A 17,105-nucleotide genomic window follows, 5' to 3' on the forward strand; every position below is an offset into this window, starting at 1 on the left:
GCCACGAACCTGCTACGAAGGCGTAGCAGGGGGAGAGGTGATACTCCCACGTGGCGCGTCCCAGGTGGCGGATAGGGGGGGTCCTAACCGGCTTGCCGGCGGACTTGAGGGAAATAAAATACCTCTCGCGGACCAAACACACTACCCCCTGCGGGTGGGGGACGCACATGTAGAATACACCCGCGGTGCCCCCTGCCTGTCGTATGAGTCGACTAAAAGGGGCGACCTAGGCGCGGATATGGATTGCGGTTTGGTATAATGTTTTGGACCTCCTGTGGATGGGAGGGGTCGAGTACATTCACAGGTAATCCCTGCCTGTCGTAGAAGGCGACTTAACGGGTCATGTGGCCATGGTCCCCTCTTTATTTTATTATTATTTTTCCGAGGGTCAGATGTAGACCATTTCAAAATTTTGATGTGCGTGCTGCCCGGAGATGGGCCTCTTACGTGTGCGATTACGCCCAAAAGCCCGCAACTGTCCACCCAGGACCATTGCGTGGTGGGAGCGCCATGTACCTTGGCAGTGGTATCCGCCTGACAACACAGGTCCCCGCACAGCCGAATGCCAGAAGGACATATTATTATTAATTATTTTTAATTTTTTTCTCTATATTTAGTGCTCTGTACACGCTATGGGGTACATGCTATTGCGGGTGACTGGAGGAAGAGAGTCTTAGTGCTCATTGCCTCAGTCATCCCGTATTAGGCATCGTTCAACATCGGACACCGGGCAGTACCTGCTATGACCAGGTGGGTATTGCCTTGGCCGCTTGGTTCGCCTACAGAGACCGGAGTGGGTGGCATTCGGGGAGGATGCTATCGGGCATGGCTTCCAAACGAAGTCGGCTCTCTCAAGGTGGTCCCCACCTAAGTCTTTAACTTTTGCTTCCCTGAGAGGTTCAACTCCCTGGGAACATGCGCAGCGCGAAGGAATGGGATCCAGCTTCCCTAGGTTTCTGGTCGCTACCAGAACCGATCGGCACGATTTTAAGCTGGTGAAGTCGATCCTTTTTAGTAGGCACATCGAAGGTGTCTATGGCGAACTGGAGGAACTTAAGAAAATGCGCAACGGTAGCTTGCTTCTAAAGAATCGTACAGCACTGCAAGCTGATCAGTTGCTTAAGTGCGAGCACTTTGGCGACATCCCCGTCAAAGTGGAGGAGCATAAGTCCTTGAACCTGGTTCGCGGAGTCATCATTCACCGCGACCTTATTTTGAACACTGACGACGAGTTGATGGAAGACATTGAGAACCGTGGCGTGACACACGTCCAGCGCATTACGCGCAAGGTCAACGGTGAAGACGTTGCCACTGGTGCCTTCATTGTCTCTTTCAAGTTGTCAGTTTTACCAGAGAAAGTCAAGGTAACAACTTATCGTTGCGATGTGCGCACGTACATCCCGCCTCCTATGCGATGCTATCAATGCCAGCGATTCGGACATATGGTATCTCGCTGTTCGAATCAGGCTGTACGTGGTACATGTGGACGAGTAGCTCACGGCGCGGAGGAGTGCACAAATCCATACAAGTGCACTAACTGCTCTGGTTTTCATTCTCCTCGGGATCGGAATTGCCCGACATACCTGAGTGAGAAGAAGATCCAGGAGATCAAGACCCTGTATGGTCTTTCCTACCAAGAAGCGCGCCGTAAGTTTAATTCTACGAATACACCTGCCCGTACACTTGACTATAGCTTGATAGCTCAGAGTCTTCCAGGTTCGTCATTTACAACCTCGACACCTGTCCAGACCGCTTGGCCCAAGGCGACTGTTGCTGCTCTCAGCAACGTCGCAAAGAGTCAAAGCTCGAGGGGGGGGGGCCACCCCACCTTCGACCAACCAGAAGTCTGTGAAGGCTGGTAGTTCCCAGCCTGCACAGCAAGGGGGGAAGACTAAGTCTCCCCCCCTAGGAGGTCGACGAATGTCGTGCCCCAGCCTGCGGAGGCGGCATCGTCGACCAGGGCTGGGAAACCATCTCCCAGCCCGTCTAAACTCGAAAAGAAGAAGGGGAAGAAGTGCGTATGTGCCGAGCGCTCTCGGACTTCCCCTGCGAAGGAGAAGTCATGCCCCCATCTGTTGACACTTACCGATTTCTTGGGCTCCTTTTCGACAGTAAATTATCGTGGGAGCCACACGTGCGGGAGCTCAAAGTGCAATGCACCAAGAGGATTAACCTCTTGAAGTTCCTTAGCAGCACTAATTGGGGAGCTGACCGCGTGGTGCTCCTCCCATTTTACAGGGCACACATTTTATCCAGGTTAGACTACCGCAGTGCAGCATATGGCTCAGCAAGGCCAAGCGTGCTTGGGAAGCTGATCAGCATCCACCACAGCGGGGTTAGGTTGGCTACGGGAGCTTTCCGTACAAGCCCCATTGCCAGCCTGCTCGCTGAGTCGGGTGTGCCGCCTTTACATCTGAGGCGCCAGCAAATGCTTCTTTCGTATGCTGCAAATTTGTGACAGATGCCACTTCACCCAAGCTATCCTTGCGTGTTCAACAATGCCAACCGTTTGCTGTACGCTGCTTGTTCTCGAGCAACGCAGCCTGTTGGAATACGCTTGGATAGCAGTTAAAGATTGTTCGACGTACCTTCGGTTCCTTTCCTTGTCAGTCAACCAAGTGGGGTACCTCCGTGGGTAGTACGACGACCTGAAATAATCCTGGATCTGCACACTGGTCCGAAAGAAAACCCGGACCCTTCGATTTATGGGAGGCTCTTCCTGTCCGTTGTTGGCCGCTATCCAGGTTCCGTAGTCGTCTACACGGATGGTTCGAGGACAGATACGAAGGTGGGCTGTGCGTTCGTTGTCGACAATGATAGGTTCCTTTTTGCTCTCCCGGAAACCTGTAGTGTGTACACAGCAGAACTCTATGCTATCCGCGAAGCTGTGCTGTACGCACTATACAATGAACGCCGACTCTTTCTCGTGTGTACTGACTCCTTGAGTTCGCTCCAGTCTATTGATACTTGTTTCCCTCGGCACCCTCTGGTGTAGCGGATCCAGGACCCGCTGGCCGGGTGTTCGGATGCCGGCACCAGAATCACGTTTCTATGGCTCCTAAGCCACATGGGCATAGAGGGAAATGAATTAGCAGATCAGGCTGCCAAGGAGGCAGTTACACTGCCCCCGTTGCCTTTCAAGGTTCCAGCAAGTGATATTCGCTCTCAGCTGAGACATCTGGTTATGTCCTGTTGGGAGATGGAGTGGCAGGCCGTTCCACTTCCCAATAAGCTGCGAGCGATAAAAGGAACAACGAAGGTTTGGAGGACTTCCTTTCGGACTTCGCGGAGGGAAGCCGCGGTATTATGTCGTCTTCGGATTGGCCATGGTATCCTGGCTCACTCGCACCTTTTGAACGAGGAACCGCCTCCGATGTGTACCTGCGGCGAACACCTTACCGTGGTACACATCCTTACGGAGTGTGTGGACCTGGTCGATCTGCGCCGTAGTCTTAACCTTCCGAGTACAATCTCCCTTATCTTGCGAGTTGACGAGTAGTCAGCAGACCTCGTCATCCGCTTTATGAGGGATAGTGTTTTGTTTTCTAGTGTGTGATGATGTCCTTTGTCCTAGTGATTTTTGTGTCAATAGCGCTTTTATTCCATTGACTTCATTTTAGTTTGTGTTGCGCATTTTAATGTGTTCTTTTAAAGTCTAATGTAAAGTACGTAAGCAAGCAATGCCTTATTCCTTTGTCTCCTGTATTTTAGCTTATTTTATTCCAAACTAAGGCATTGCGAATCAGATCCACTGATTGTTTTAATCTCATACTCATTTTCCATCACCATTTATTAAACTCTAGTCAGTGGATACGTTTTTAAATTTATTTATTTATTTATTTATTTATTCAGGATCAGCAACAGCATAACGCCGAATTACAACGATCTGAGCTATGTACAACAGATATGAATCTAAAATGAAAGATATATAAATACTTACAAAGGACACGAATATACACAATAAAAACTGTACAATCATATATAATACATATTTACATAAACAACGTTATTAACAAAGAAAAATACATTTACAGTAAATGCAGGAGCAGAACGGGAAAGAACAAGAAGGAAAATTAAGTTATATGATAAATATCATGACAGAAGGAAGGAAACGTTACGAAGAGATCTAGGTTGTTGTTGATAGATAATGTACTAAACATTGCTGGAATACGTACCGAAAGGGACCTTTGGGTAAGAGAAAGCCGCGAGTAAGGAGTATGGAATAGGGTCTTCATTCTGGTATTACGGGATGGGACGTGGAGGGGAAATAAGGAAGCTAAATCTGGAGACCTAAACAGACCATTAACTGCTTTGTATAGCAGCTTTTAACTGTCATGTATCCTGTCGTCCATCTCGTTCCATTAGGGGCCGATGACCTTCGATGTTAGGCCACTTAAAACAACAAGCATCATCATCATCAGTTGCTCAAGTGCGACCACTTTGGCGACATCCCCGTCAAAGTGGAAGAGCACAAAACCTTGAGTCTGGTTCGTGGAGTTATTTTCCACCGTGATCTAGTCCTGAACAGTGACGATGAATTGATGGAAGACATGAAGCACCGTGACGTGACCCACGTCCGGCGTACCACACGCTAAGTCAACGGTGAAGACGTTGCCACGGGTGCGTTCATAGTCTCCTTCAAATTGTCATTGTTGCCAGAGAAAGTCAAGGTAACAACCTATTGTTGCGATGTGAGGCCGTACATCACGCCTCCTATGCGGTGCTATCAATGCCAGAGATTCGGACACATGGTATCTCTTTGTTCGAATCAGTCAGTGTGTGGTACATGTGGGAAAGTAGCTCACGGCGCGGAGGAGTGCACTAACTGCTCTGGTCTTTATTCTCCTTGAGATCGGAGTTGTCCGACTTATCTGAGTGAGAAGAAGATCCAGGAGATCCAGACCCTGGATGGTGTTTCCTACCAGGAAGCGCGCCGTAAGTTTAATTCTCTGAATGCACCGGCCAAGGCACTTCAGCTTGATAGCACAGTCCCTGCCAGGTTCCTCATTTTCAACTGGAACACCTTTCCAGAAGATCGCTGCGCCCAAGGCGGCGGTTGCTCCTGCGAGCATCGCCGCAAAGAGAACAAGCTCGAAGGAGAGTCCACCCCGGCCTTCGACCACCAATAAGCCTGTGCCGGCTAAGAAATCTACATCGGCACAGAAGGGGAAGAAGACGGGGTAGACAACGTCTCCTTCTCTTACGAGGTCGGCGAAAGCCGCGCCTAATCGGGCGGAGGCGGCATCGTTGACCAGGGCTGGGAAATCCCCTCTAAACAAGAATCGACGGCGGGGAAGAAGAGCACCTTTACCAGGCGTTCTTCCATATCTCCTACAAATGGGGCCTCACGCCCTCCACTAGGAGGGCCGGATTCTGCGCCAGCAGGGCTTTCTTCTGGGAAACCTGCGCGCTGCCCTCGTAGGCAGAAACCCCGCCCCCGGACTTTGTCGGAGAAATTGAAGGCCTTCATCACCTCGTCTAGTGACGAGGCGCTGCACATGGAGCATGAATCTCCGGCCTCGGATGGGGATGGGAGTGTAGGTTAGGTTAGGTAGCATTACGCTGCTCCTATCCTATTCCTCAGAAGTCCACACTTACAATATGGCACTGTTACATTGGAATTGTAACGGTTATGATAGGCATCTTGCTGAGCTGCGCCAGCTCATTAGCGAGTATTCGGCGAGTATAGTCTGTATTCAGGAAATAAATTTTCGACTAGGTCATCATACGGTATTGCAAAATTTTCGACTATATCCGATATCCGACAGAACGAATTTATGCTCACCGGGCTTCCGGTGGCGTTGGCATTTTTGTCCGTTCTGATACCTACAGCGAGGAGGTTCCTATAAGAACCCCGCTGTAGGCTGTAGCTGTTCGCTTTCCGCTGCCTGTCATAACAACAGTGTTATATATTTATTTTTCACCAGGGCAGCCTCTTAACATCAATGATGTCACTGATCTTCTAGACCAGCTTCCACCTCCCATCCTCTTGTTGGTCGATTTTAACGCCCATCACCCCATCTGGGGCTCTGAGGCGCCTTGCGCCCGGCGAATTGAGCTGGAAACATTAGTAACAGAGCTGGGTTTATGTATTTTGAACACAAGCGAGCCAACACACTTCAGTGTACGTTACGACACATATTCTCGCATAGACGTAAGTCTATGCAGCCGAACGTTGGTTCCACTGTTTCGGTGGAACACGCACGACGATCTTTGTGACAGTGACCATTTTTCCACCATTCTTACTTTGACGAACCAAAAATCCATCGAGGCTCCCCCTCGATGCATTTTTAAACATGCTGATTGGCCAAAGTACACATGACTAGCTGTCCTTAACGACGATATCAGGCGGACAGTCGGCGAGGAAATAACTTACGTCACCCAAGTTATTCTTGCTGCTGCTGAGGAGTCTATTCATTTCTTCTCGGGGACTCCTCGCCGAAAACTCGTTCCTTGGCGGAACGAAGAAATAGCAGCAGCTATCAAAGAACGCCGTCGTGCTCACAAACATTACCGTAGACAGCCTACTGCGGCCAATTTGGTAACATTTAAGAAACTCCGCGCTAAGGCGCGAGTTCTTATTCGCCAAAGTAAGAAGGCTTCATGGGAGAAATATGTGTCGTCTATGACGTCACATACACCATCATATCAGGTGTGGACTAAGCTTCGACGGATTTCGGGTATCCAAGGATCATCTCCTGTACCGGGAATTTCCATTGCAGGCAGTGTCGCCACTGACCCTCTCACGATTGCTAACCATCTAGCTAGTCATTTCACGGATGTATCCGCCTCCGGGAATTACCATCCTGATTTCCTCACTCTGAAGCGGGAGGCAGAAAGTCATCACCTTAATTTTTGCCACCCAAGCATCAGAGGACTACAACGCGCCCTTTACGGAGTGGGAAGTTTGCAGCGACTTAGCGCTTTGCTAGGACACATCTCCTGAACCGGACAACATCCATATGATGATAATGATGATGCTTGTTGTTTTAAGGGGCCTAACATCGAAGGTCATCGGCCCCTAATGGTACGAAATGAAATAACCAAAATTTTAAAGGCATCCACTGACCAAAATAAAAATAAAAAACGTCATGAAGAATGAATGGATGGATGGACAGGAACCCAACAAAACAAAAAAAAGAAACTAACAAAAACCAGTGGATCAGACTCAAAACAGATCGAAAATAACATTATTACCGACCAAGGAACCACTTATAAAGCAAAATGATGCTTGGTGTCTAAAGGGGTGCAAAATCCACGTCTAATGCCCCACAGAATGGTACATGTCGCGAGTAAAATAGAACCATGGTACGTGTCATGTTGGGGTATTAATCAGAAGTAGCGAAGACTCACGGTGTTCCACAAAAGATGGTACTACTCACAAGTATTGCAATACGTACAAGTAACGCAGACCTATGGTGTAACTCACACAATGGCGCAACTCATAGCCAACGCAAACCGAGAAGGTTCCCCACCTAGGTGTACTAAACACGGGCGCCGGTATTCCCGTGGTGTTCCTCACATAGTGGGTACTAATCACAGGCAACGCAGACCCACGGTGCTGCTCATATAGTGGCACAACTCACAGGCTACGCCCAGACCCGCGGTGTTGCTCACATGGGTACGACGCACGGGTACTGGAATCCACCAGGCCAGGCTTTTTTAACTCCTACTAATCACAAACCTATTTCGTACCGAATTTAGTGGTACTACTCGCAAGTACAGGCAACCTATGGTGTTCCCCGCGTGATGGTACAATTCAAAATTAGTTGCATGGTTCTAATTCAGTCAGCCCTTGGTCGCCCCTTTTAGTCGCCTCTTACGACAGGCAGGGGATACCGCGGGTGTAGTCTACATGTGCGTCCCCCACCCGCAGGGGGTAGTGTGTTTGGTCCGCGAGAGGTATTTTATTTCCCTCAAGTCCGCCGGCAAGCCGGTTAGGACCCCCCTATCCGCCACCTGGGACGCGCCACGTGGGAGTATCACCTCTCCCCCTGCTACGCCATCGTAGTAGGTTCGTGGACAACATCCATAACCAGATGTTGTTACAGATAGTCTTCTATATATCCTTCGTGTGTTTAACCGAATCTGGATAGAGGGTGATTTTCTGTCTCAGTGGCGAGAGGGCTTAGTCATTCCTGTCCTCAAGCCTGACAAGGATCCTAAGTATGCAGGAAGTTACAGACCGATTTGTCTTACAGACTGCCTGTGTAAGCTATTTGAGAGGATGATAAATCGCAGACTCGTGTGGTGTCTGGAGAAACAAGAACTCTTGTCCCAGTGCCAATGTAGTTTTCGAGCCGCTCGATCTACCACTGACCACTTGGTGCGCCTGGAGAGCTCTATCCAGGATGCGATTCTCCGCAAACAGCACTTGGTAGCTGTTTTCTTAGAGAAGGAAAATGGAGTCCCACAGGGATCGGTCCTTAGTGTCACTCTGTTCGCGATTGCCATAAACGGTATTGTCGCTGCTGCCGGTCCAGCAGTAGTACCGTCGCTATATGTGGAGGATTTTGCTCTGCACTATAGCTCGTTTAGTATGGCAATTACAGCAAGCTGTTAGGAGGGTGGAGCAGTTGACCTTAGAACATGGCTTTCGGTATTATGCCGCAAGGACATCTGTTGTCCACTTTTGTCGTCAACGTACTCTTCACCCACATCCTGAGCTTTATTTAGGAAATGTCGTTCTTCCAGTTGTTGACACTTACCGATTTCTTGGGGTTCTTTTTGACAGTAAATTATCGCGGGAGCCACACGTGTGGGAGCTAAATGTGCAATGCACCAAGAGGCTTAATCTTTTGAAGTTTCTTAGCAGCACTAATCGGGGAGCTGACCGCGCGGTGCTCCTACGATTTTAGAAGTCACATATTTTATCCAGGTTAGACTACGGCAGTGCAGCATATGGCTCAGCAAGGCCAAGTGTTGTTGCGAAGCTGAACAGCATCCACCACGGCGGGGTTAGGTTGGCGACGGGAGCTTTTCGAACAAGCCCAATTGCCAGCCTGCTTGCTGAGTCTGGTGTGCCGCCTTTACACCTGAGGCGTCAGCAAATGCTTTTTTCGTATGCTGCAAATTTGGGACAGATGCCACTTCACCCAAGCTATCCTTGCGTGTTCAACAATGGCAACCGTTTGCTGTACGCTGCTTGTCCTCGAGCAACGCGGCCGGTTGGAATACGCTTGGATAGCAGTTACAGATTGCTTGATGTACGTTCAGTTCCTTGCCTTATCAGACAACCAAGTGGGGTACCTCGGTGGGTCGTACGACGACCTGAAATCATCCTGGATCTGCACACTGGCCCGAAGGAAAACACGGACCCTTCGATTTATGGGAGGCTCTTCCTGTCCGTTGTTGGCCGCTATCCAGGTTCAGTCGTCGTCTACACGGATGGTTCAAGGACAGTTACGAATGTGGGCTGTGCGTTCGTTGTCGACAATGATAGGTTCCTTTTTCCTCTCCGGGAAACCTGTCGTGTGTACACAGCAGAACTCTATGCTATCTGTGAAGCTCTGCGGTACGCACTGTACAATGAGCGCCGACACTTTCTTGTGTGTACTGACTCCTTGAGTTCGCTCCAGTCTGTTGATACTTGTTTCCCTCCGCACCCTCTGGTGCAGCGGATCCAGCACGTGCTGGCCGGGTGTTCGGATGCCGGCACCAGAATCACCTTTCTGTGGCTCCCAAGTCACATGGGCATAGAGGGTAATGAGTTAGCAGATCAGGCTGCCAAGGAGGCAGTTACGCATCCCCGTTGCCTTTCAAAGTTCTAGCAAGTGATATTCGCTCTCAGCTGTGACATCTGGTTATGCCTGCCTGTCGTAAGAGGCGACTACAAGGGGCGACCAAGGGATGATTGAATTAGAACCATGAAACTACTCTTGATTCGTGCCATCATGCGGGGAACACCATGGGTTGCATGTACTTGCGAGTAGTATCCTTAAATTGGTACGAAATAGGTTTGTGATTTGTTGCAGTAAAAGCCTGGCCTGGTGGATTCCAGTACCCGTGCGTTGTACCCATGTGAGCAACATCGCGGGTCTGGGCGTAGCCTGTGAGTTGTACTGCTATATGATCGGCACCGTGGGTCAGAGTTGCCTGTGATTGGTACTCACTATGTGAGGAACACCACGGGAATACCGGCGCTCGTGACTAGTACACCTAGGTGAGGAACCTTACCGGTTTGCGTTGGCTATGACTGGCGCCATTGTGTGAGAAACACCATAGGTCTGTGTTCCTTGTACGAATTGCAATACTTGTGAGTAGTACCATCTTGTGTGGACCACCGTGAGTCTTCGCTACTTTTGATCAGTACCCCAAAATGACAAATACCATGGTTCTACTTTATTCTTTCTACCATTCTGTGGGGCCTTAGACGTGAATTTAGCACCCCTTCAGACATCAAGCATCATTGTGCTTTATGAATGATCCCTTGGTCAATAATACTCTAATTAACTACCTTCTTTTTGTGTCTGATCCACTGTTTTTTTTGTAGGGTTCATGTCCATCCATTCATTTTTCATGTCATTTTTAAATTTTATTTTAGTCAGTGGATGGATTTTAATTTTTTGTTATTTCATTTCGTACCATTAGGTGCCGATGACCTCGATGTTAGGCCCCTTTAAACAACAAGCATCATCATCATCATCATCATCACATCTGGTTATGTCCCACTTGGAGATGAAGTGGCAGGCTATTCCACTTCCCAATAAGCTGAGAGCGATAAACTGAACAACGAGGGTATGGGGGACTTCCCTTCGGGCTTCGCGCGGGGAAGCCGTGATATTATGTCGTCTTCGGATCGGCCACGGTATCTTGACTCACTCGCATCTTTTGAGAGGAGAACCCGCTCCGGTGTGTACCTGCGGCGACCATCTTACCGTGGTACACAGCTTTACGGAGTGTGTGGACCTGGTGGATCTGCGCCGTAGTCTTAACCTTCCTAGTACAATCTCCCTTATCTTGCGAGATGACGAGCAGTCAGCAGACCTCGTCATTCGCTTTATGAGGGATAGTAGTCTGTTTTATCGTGTGTGATGATGTCTTTGTCCTAGTGTTTATTGTATCCATTGCTCGTTTATCCCATTGACTTCATTTTAGTTTGTGTTGCGAATTTTTTAATGTTATTTTAACGTCTAACGTAAATTATGTGTATGTATTTGTACGAGCAGACAATGGCTTTTCCTTTGCTTCCTGTATTTTCTCTTATTTTATTAGAAAATAAGGAATTGCGTATTAGATCCACTGATTGTTTTAATCTCACCCTCATTTCTCTTCATCACCTTTTTTTAAACTCTAGTCAGTGGATACGTTTAAAATTTGAACATCATATCTCATGTCGTTCATCTCGTTCCATTAGGGGCCTATGACCTTCGATGTTAGGCCCCTTCAAACAATATGCATCATCATCAGGATTGGTTCTACTTTCCTAGCGATAAATACCATTATGAGGGGCTGTTGACCAGGATTTTGGACCCGTTTCGACAATACGCATAATCGATTCAGCATCGTGCTAGGGAAGCAGTCCCTTGGTCAGTAATACGATTGTTTTGCTCCAGCTTTTGTGCTTGTGAGGCACTGTGGGTAATTCCCACTGATCGTTTTAAATTCATATCCGTCCATCCATGCATTATTCGTCCTCATGCTTTGAATTCTGGTCAGTGGAGGATTTTGGAATTTTAAGTTGTCATTTCATTTCGTCTCATTTCGTACTATTAGGGTCGATGACGTCGAGGTTAGGCCCCTTTAAACAAAAAACATCAATCAGTCATCAATCTTTCGGGCTTCTCGGAGGGAAGCAGTGGTATTTTGTCGTCTACGGATCGGCCACGGTATAATGACGTACTCCCATCTATTGAAAAGAGATCCCCCTCCGGTGTGTACTTGCGGCGATCATCTTACCGTGGTACATATCCTTACGGTGTGCGTGGACCTTGTCGATCTGTGTCTTAGGCTAACACTCCCGAGTACCATCTCCCTCATCCTGCGTGATGACGAGCAGTCAGCCGACCTCGTCATCCGTTTAATGAGGGATAGTGGTCTTTTTTATCGCGTGTAATAATGTTACTTGTGTTAGTGTATTTGTGTTAACTGCGCTTTTATCCCTTTGGCTCTATTTTAGTTCGTGTTTGCGTATTTTAATGTGTATTTTTACTCATAACATGAATTCTATGAATAGGTTTCTGACTGTCCGGGAAATGCCTAATTCCATTATCACGTCTATTTTCGTTCATTTGTTAGAAAATACGGCATTGCGAATTAGACCCACTGATTGTTTTAATCTCATAATAATTTTTCATCACCATTTATTGTAAACTCTAGTCAGTGGATACATCTTAATCTTTTAATTTACTTTTCTCATGTCGTCCATCTCTTACCATTAGGGGCCGATGACCTTCGATGTTAGGCCCCTTTAAACAACAATCATCATCATCATCATCATCATTACCATCAGTAGCGTGAGAGGTGAATCTGAGGGTACATGGGGTGTCCGGGGACCCCTCCCGGGTATCGGCAGCGACGGCGGGTCTTGCCGTCAAACTTGAACGGCATATCCTAGACTATAAGTTGACTTCAAAACTAATTTCAAAGCAAATATCCTAAAAATGAACTTTCAGCAAAGAAATTTTCATGTTTGAACTTCCAACACAAAAGTTTCGTTTCTCTACTGTGTGACCCAGGGGAGGGACCTTTGGGGGGCGGGGGGAGGTCTGTACCGGGAGGTACACCTCAACTCCGTACATTTAAAAGAAACGCGTTTAAGTACGTTATCATACAAAACTTGATACTGCTAGTGCAAGAAGTTGGGACATTGATCAACAGATGTCACTACTAAATGATGGAGTAATATGTTATTTTAAAGTTTTCTAAACTGACGGAATATCGTTGTTTTGTTTTGGTGTATCACTGGTTTCAAGAAATTTGGACCTATCTCCATAGATGTCTCTATTTAAAACCTGAGGTCATGCACTCTGGTGCGAAGTGGAATAATTCGTTATTTGAAGAAATTTTGTGTTTATATATTTTCTGAACTGAATTGACTTTTCTTATTTTGGTACTTCAAGATTTGCAACACTTCTTACTCATCCCGCCAGCGTTGTTTTCTAACCAATCAGAAATTTCATGTATTTATTTTTCAGCTAATCAAACGTTTCTTGTACCTATTTTATCCGCCAATAAAAATGAGAGGGTGTGTCCGGATTTAGTCCGGATCCTTCTCGAAACTTGCTCTCGGGTATAAAAGCTATCGCGTTTTCGGGTTAAATTTTCTTTCTGATCGTCGTCTTACTGTGCGTGCGTGTTACACAGGAAGTGGGGGCCACAATCTACGGCAGGCAGAACAGCAGCTAAGGTAATGGCCAACACTTTTTCCATCTAAGTAGTTATCCCGCAAGCTGACCCGAGGGGAAGTTTCCAGTATTTAACTATGTAAACTTTCTTCTTTGTCATGTAAAATTTCATGTAAGTCCTAAGGACTTCAACTGTAAATCGGGGATGGAGAGTGCATCACTCTCTTGAATTCCCCTTAAATTAATCTTGAGGTGACTGCGATTTTGTAACGGTTTTTTCTTGTAAATTGTACCGGGCGGTACACCTCCACGCCGCTTATTTAAACTTTGCGCCAGTTGAAACTCCCCTACTGGAAGAAGTCTGAACTTTGTCTTATGTGTTAATTTTCAAGTTACCCTGAAGATGCCACTACTTGGAAATTTTGAAGTTTCTGAACTGTGTTGTTTTCGATGTATTTTTGTTTTGCTTGTAGTAAGAAGTGTGAACATTCTCTTCTAGAGGACACTACTGAAGAACTACAACGGTGCACCCTAGTGCGAAGTGAAAGAACTGTTTTTCTTTGAGAAAATTTAATTTCAAAAGTTTGTTCTTTGCTAAATTTCTTTCAGTCATTGTTTAAGTTGGCAATATTAACCCTTTCTTTCCCCTTGTTTTGATTTTAGCCAATCCCGAATTTCTCGAATTAATTTTCCACCAATAATATGTTTCTTCTTCGTATTGTGTAGGGGGTTTCTTGGTGAACCAATAAAATCCTTGTGGGAGGGTGTTCTCATTCCAAAAACGCCTCGAACTTTCCGCGAGAGTATATAAACTGCTGATTTTCGGGTCTCGGTGCCACTTCAGTACCATCTTTCAGTGTGTAAAGTACATAGCAGGGGGCGGGAAGCGCCTCTTTCTTCGGGGAGCAGTTCAGCACCAAGGTAATGGCCTTTTAATAACTTCTTTTCTTGCTAGCTCAGCAGTTTAACTCTCGGGGCGGGTCCGAAGCGTTTCTACCATGTAACTTTCCCTAAAATGTAAAGACTCTTAGCCTCTATTCTCTTTCAAAACTACATATTGGGATAGAGAGTGCTTAACCCTCTCGATCTCCCACTCATATTGCATTGAGGTGAACTTATTTTCACAACCGTTTCTTCCCTTCTAATGTAACGTAAATTGTTTCCTTCTAAAAGTCACCTCTTTAGTATGGTATTAGCCCTTGCATCAACGGCCTAGTGCCAAGTAGGTTTTAAACAAATGTATTAGGAGTGCAGATCGCCTCCTCTCAATTGTTATTTTAGAGGTCAGGTAATTAACCTTTTTCTCACTTAATAGACCTCAGTAGGTTGGGTATGTTACCCCTGTGTATATGTCCTTAGAGGACAACTTGAAGGTGGAGTTTGGTGTGGCCTTTGATAGGCTTAAAGTTGAGAGCGAGTGGCTCTTTTTCGAAAATTGAGTGTTGTATGCCTCGAGGAGGCTTTACTGTGTAATTTGGAGCAAGTGCTCCTGGGCTTGATTGGGGTCTTCTGCCCCTTTGTTGAATTCTGTATATCGTAAAGTTGGGCTAATTGCTCAGAATTGTGTGTCTGGCTCTCGGAGCCCAAATCTTGTAATTGTACATTCTCGATTAGTGGTTTGCTACTCTGTACCTGCCATTATTGTTATTTCTTGTTTTTTGCTAAGAAAATATAACCTTGTTAAATTTTAAATTCACTTTAATTTCGTAGCCTGAGACCTGTTCACACCCCGCACCTTCTTTTACCTCTAACTCCGTAACATAAATTATAATTGATTGATTGATTGATTGATTGATTGATTGATTGATTGATTGAAGTTTGTTGTTTACTGGGGCCTAACATCGAGGTCATCGGCCCCTAATGGTACGAAATCAGACGAAATGACATGACAAATTAAAAGTCCAAAATCCTCCACTGACTGGAATTCAAAGCGTGAGGACGAAGAATGAATGGATGGGTTGATATGAAGTTAAAACGATCAGTGGACCCGACCCATATTGTCTCACATGCACAGAAGCTGGCACAAAACAATAGTAGTACGGACCAAGGGACTGCTTCTACAGTACGATGCTGAATTGATTAGAATATGCTAGAAACGGGTCCAAAATCCAGGTCATCGCTCCTCATAATGGTATTTATCGCTAGAAAAGTAGAACCATGGTATTTCGCATGGAGCGGTACTAACCAAGAGTAGCGTAGACTCGCGGTAATGAAATTCGCACATGTATTTCGGACCTAATGTGTTTCGCAAATTGCGGCGCCCTTGACGGGCAGCGCAAACCTACGGTGTTCATCACCTACGTGTACTAACCACAGGGACTCGTACCATCCCCTGGTGTTCCTCATATAGTGGGTACTAATCATACGCAAGCCAGAACCATGGGTTCCTTCATCCCATGGTGTCGCTCATATAGTGCCACTAATCACAAACCTATTTGGTACCTAATATAGTTTTACTACGCGCAAGTAAAGGCGACCCATGGTGTTCCCGGCGTGGTGGTACTAATCGCAAATACGTAGTTTCATGGTTCTAATTTGATCATCCCTTGGTCGCCCCTTTTAGTCGCCTCTTACGACAGGCAGAGAATACCGTGGGTGTACTTTTCGTCTTCGTTCCCCACCCACAAGGGGTAGATAAAGAGAAGAAAGAAGAAAAATGTAGTGGTCCGTCACTTCGAAAAATGAAGTAACGGGCAAAGATAGGCAAGGGCCACGAAGGGCGTGAAAATGGAAGACTCCCTAGGCCTCGAATACTCTAATACCGTCGGGCTCGGAAAAGAACAATAGTTGACCAAGGGAGGTCGGACATAATAGATGAAAGTGAGGAGCCTGGCACAAGTAAGTGGAAGCAATACCAGGGCTCAACTAAGGGACCCGTGGTCGCCAACCCACGCTCCCAAGTCGAGAGCCCCTGGGGTCCCTTTTAGTCGCCTCTTACGACAGGCAGGGGTTACCGTGGGTGTATTCTTCATCTGCGCCCGCTACCCACAGGGAGTAGTGTGTTTGGTCCGTGAGAGGTATTTTATTTCCCTCAAGTCCGCCGGCAAGCTGGTTAGGACCCCCCTATCCGCCATCTGGGACGCGCCACGTGAGAGTATCACCTCTCCCGCTGCTACGCCAGCGTAGTAGGTTCATGGAAAATTATAATTAACTTGTCCTTCTAGTCACCTCAGTAGTGTGGGGTTAGCCTCTGCATCGCCAGGCCGCAAGCCAAAGTAGGGTTTTAATTTATGATTTCGAGGAACGCAAGTGTACGCCTCCATACATTTTGTGTTTGGGCCAGTAATGTTACCTGTTCTTCTTCATGAAGGCCCGGTATCATGCGTACTAGTTACCCCTGTGTCAACTAAAATTCATATGATATTGTGCTTACAGCGGCCTAAAGGTGTAATTGTATTGAGCAGAGACATTTTCTGTCTTGTAATAGTTAGTGGTTGCCTTGAGTAGGCGAGTAGGCTGTAAGGGTTGGGAGCGCTGTCCCCTTGGTCGAATTTGTAGAGCGTATAATGTCATGTAATAGATATTGGTGTAACATTGGAAGGGCGTAACTTCTAACTGTTGGAGCTCTTTTGAAAATTGTGTCTACCTCACTAAACGCAACATTTGTGATGTTGGGACCTTGGTAAATTATGAGTTTGAAGATCAAATTGTAACTAGTCTTTTCTGGGTTTTTCCTGTTTTTTTCTTCTAATCTAATTTATACTTAACTACCTGTACCTGAAACCTTGTTGTTTGTTAACATCTAATTTCTGAAAAGAAATACAACCTTTATTTTAAATTTTTAAATTAATCTTTGACTCTCGTAGATAGGAGCCTCCG

The sequence above is a fragment of the Anabrus simplex genome, chromosome 4 (assembly GCF_040414725.1).
Source record: "Anabrus simplex isolate iqAnaSimp1 chromosome 4, ASM4041472v1, whole genome shotgun sequence".
In the NCBI taxonomy this organism is placed as follows: Eukaryota; Metazoa; Arthropoda; class Insecta; order Orthoptera; family Tettigoniidae; genus Anabrus; species Anabrus simplex.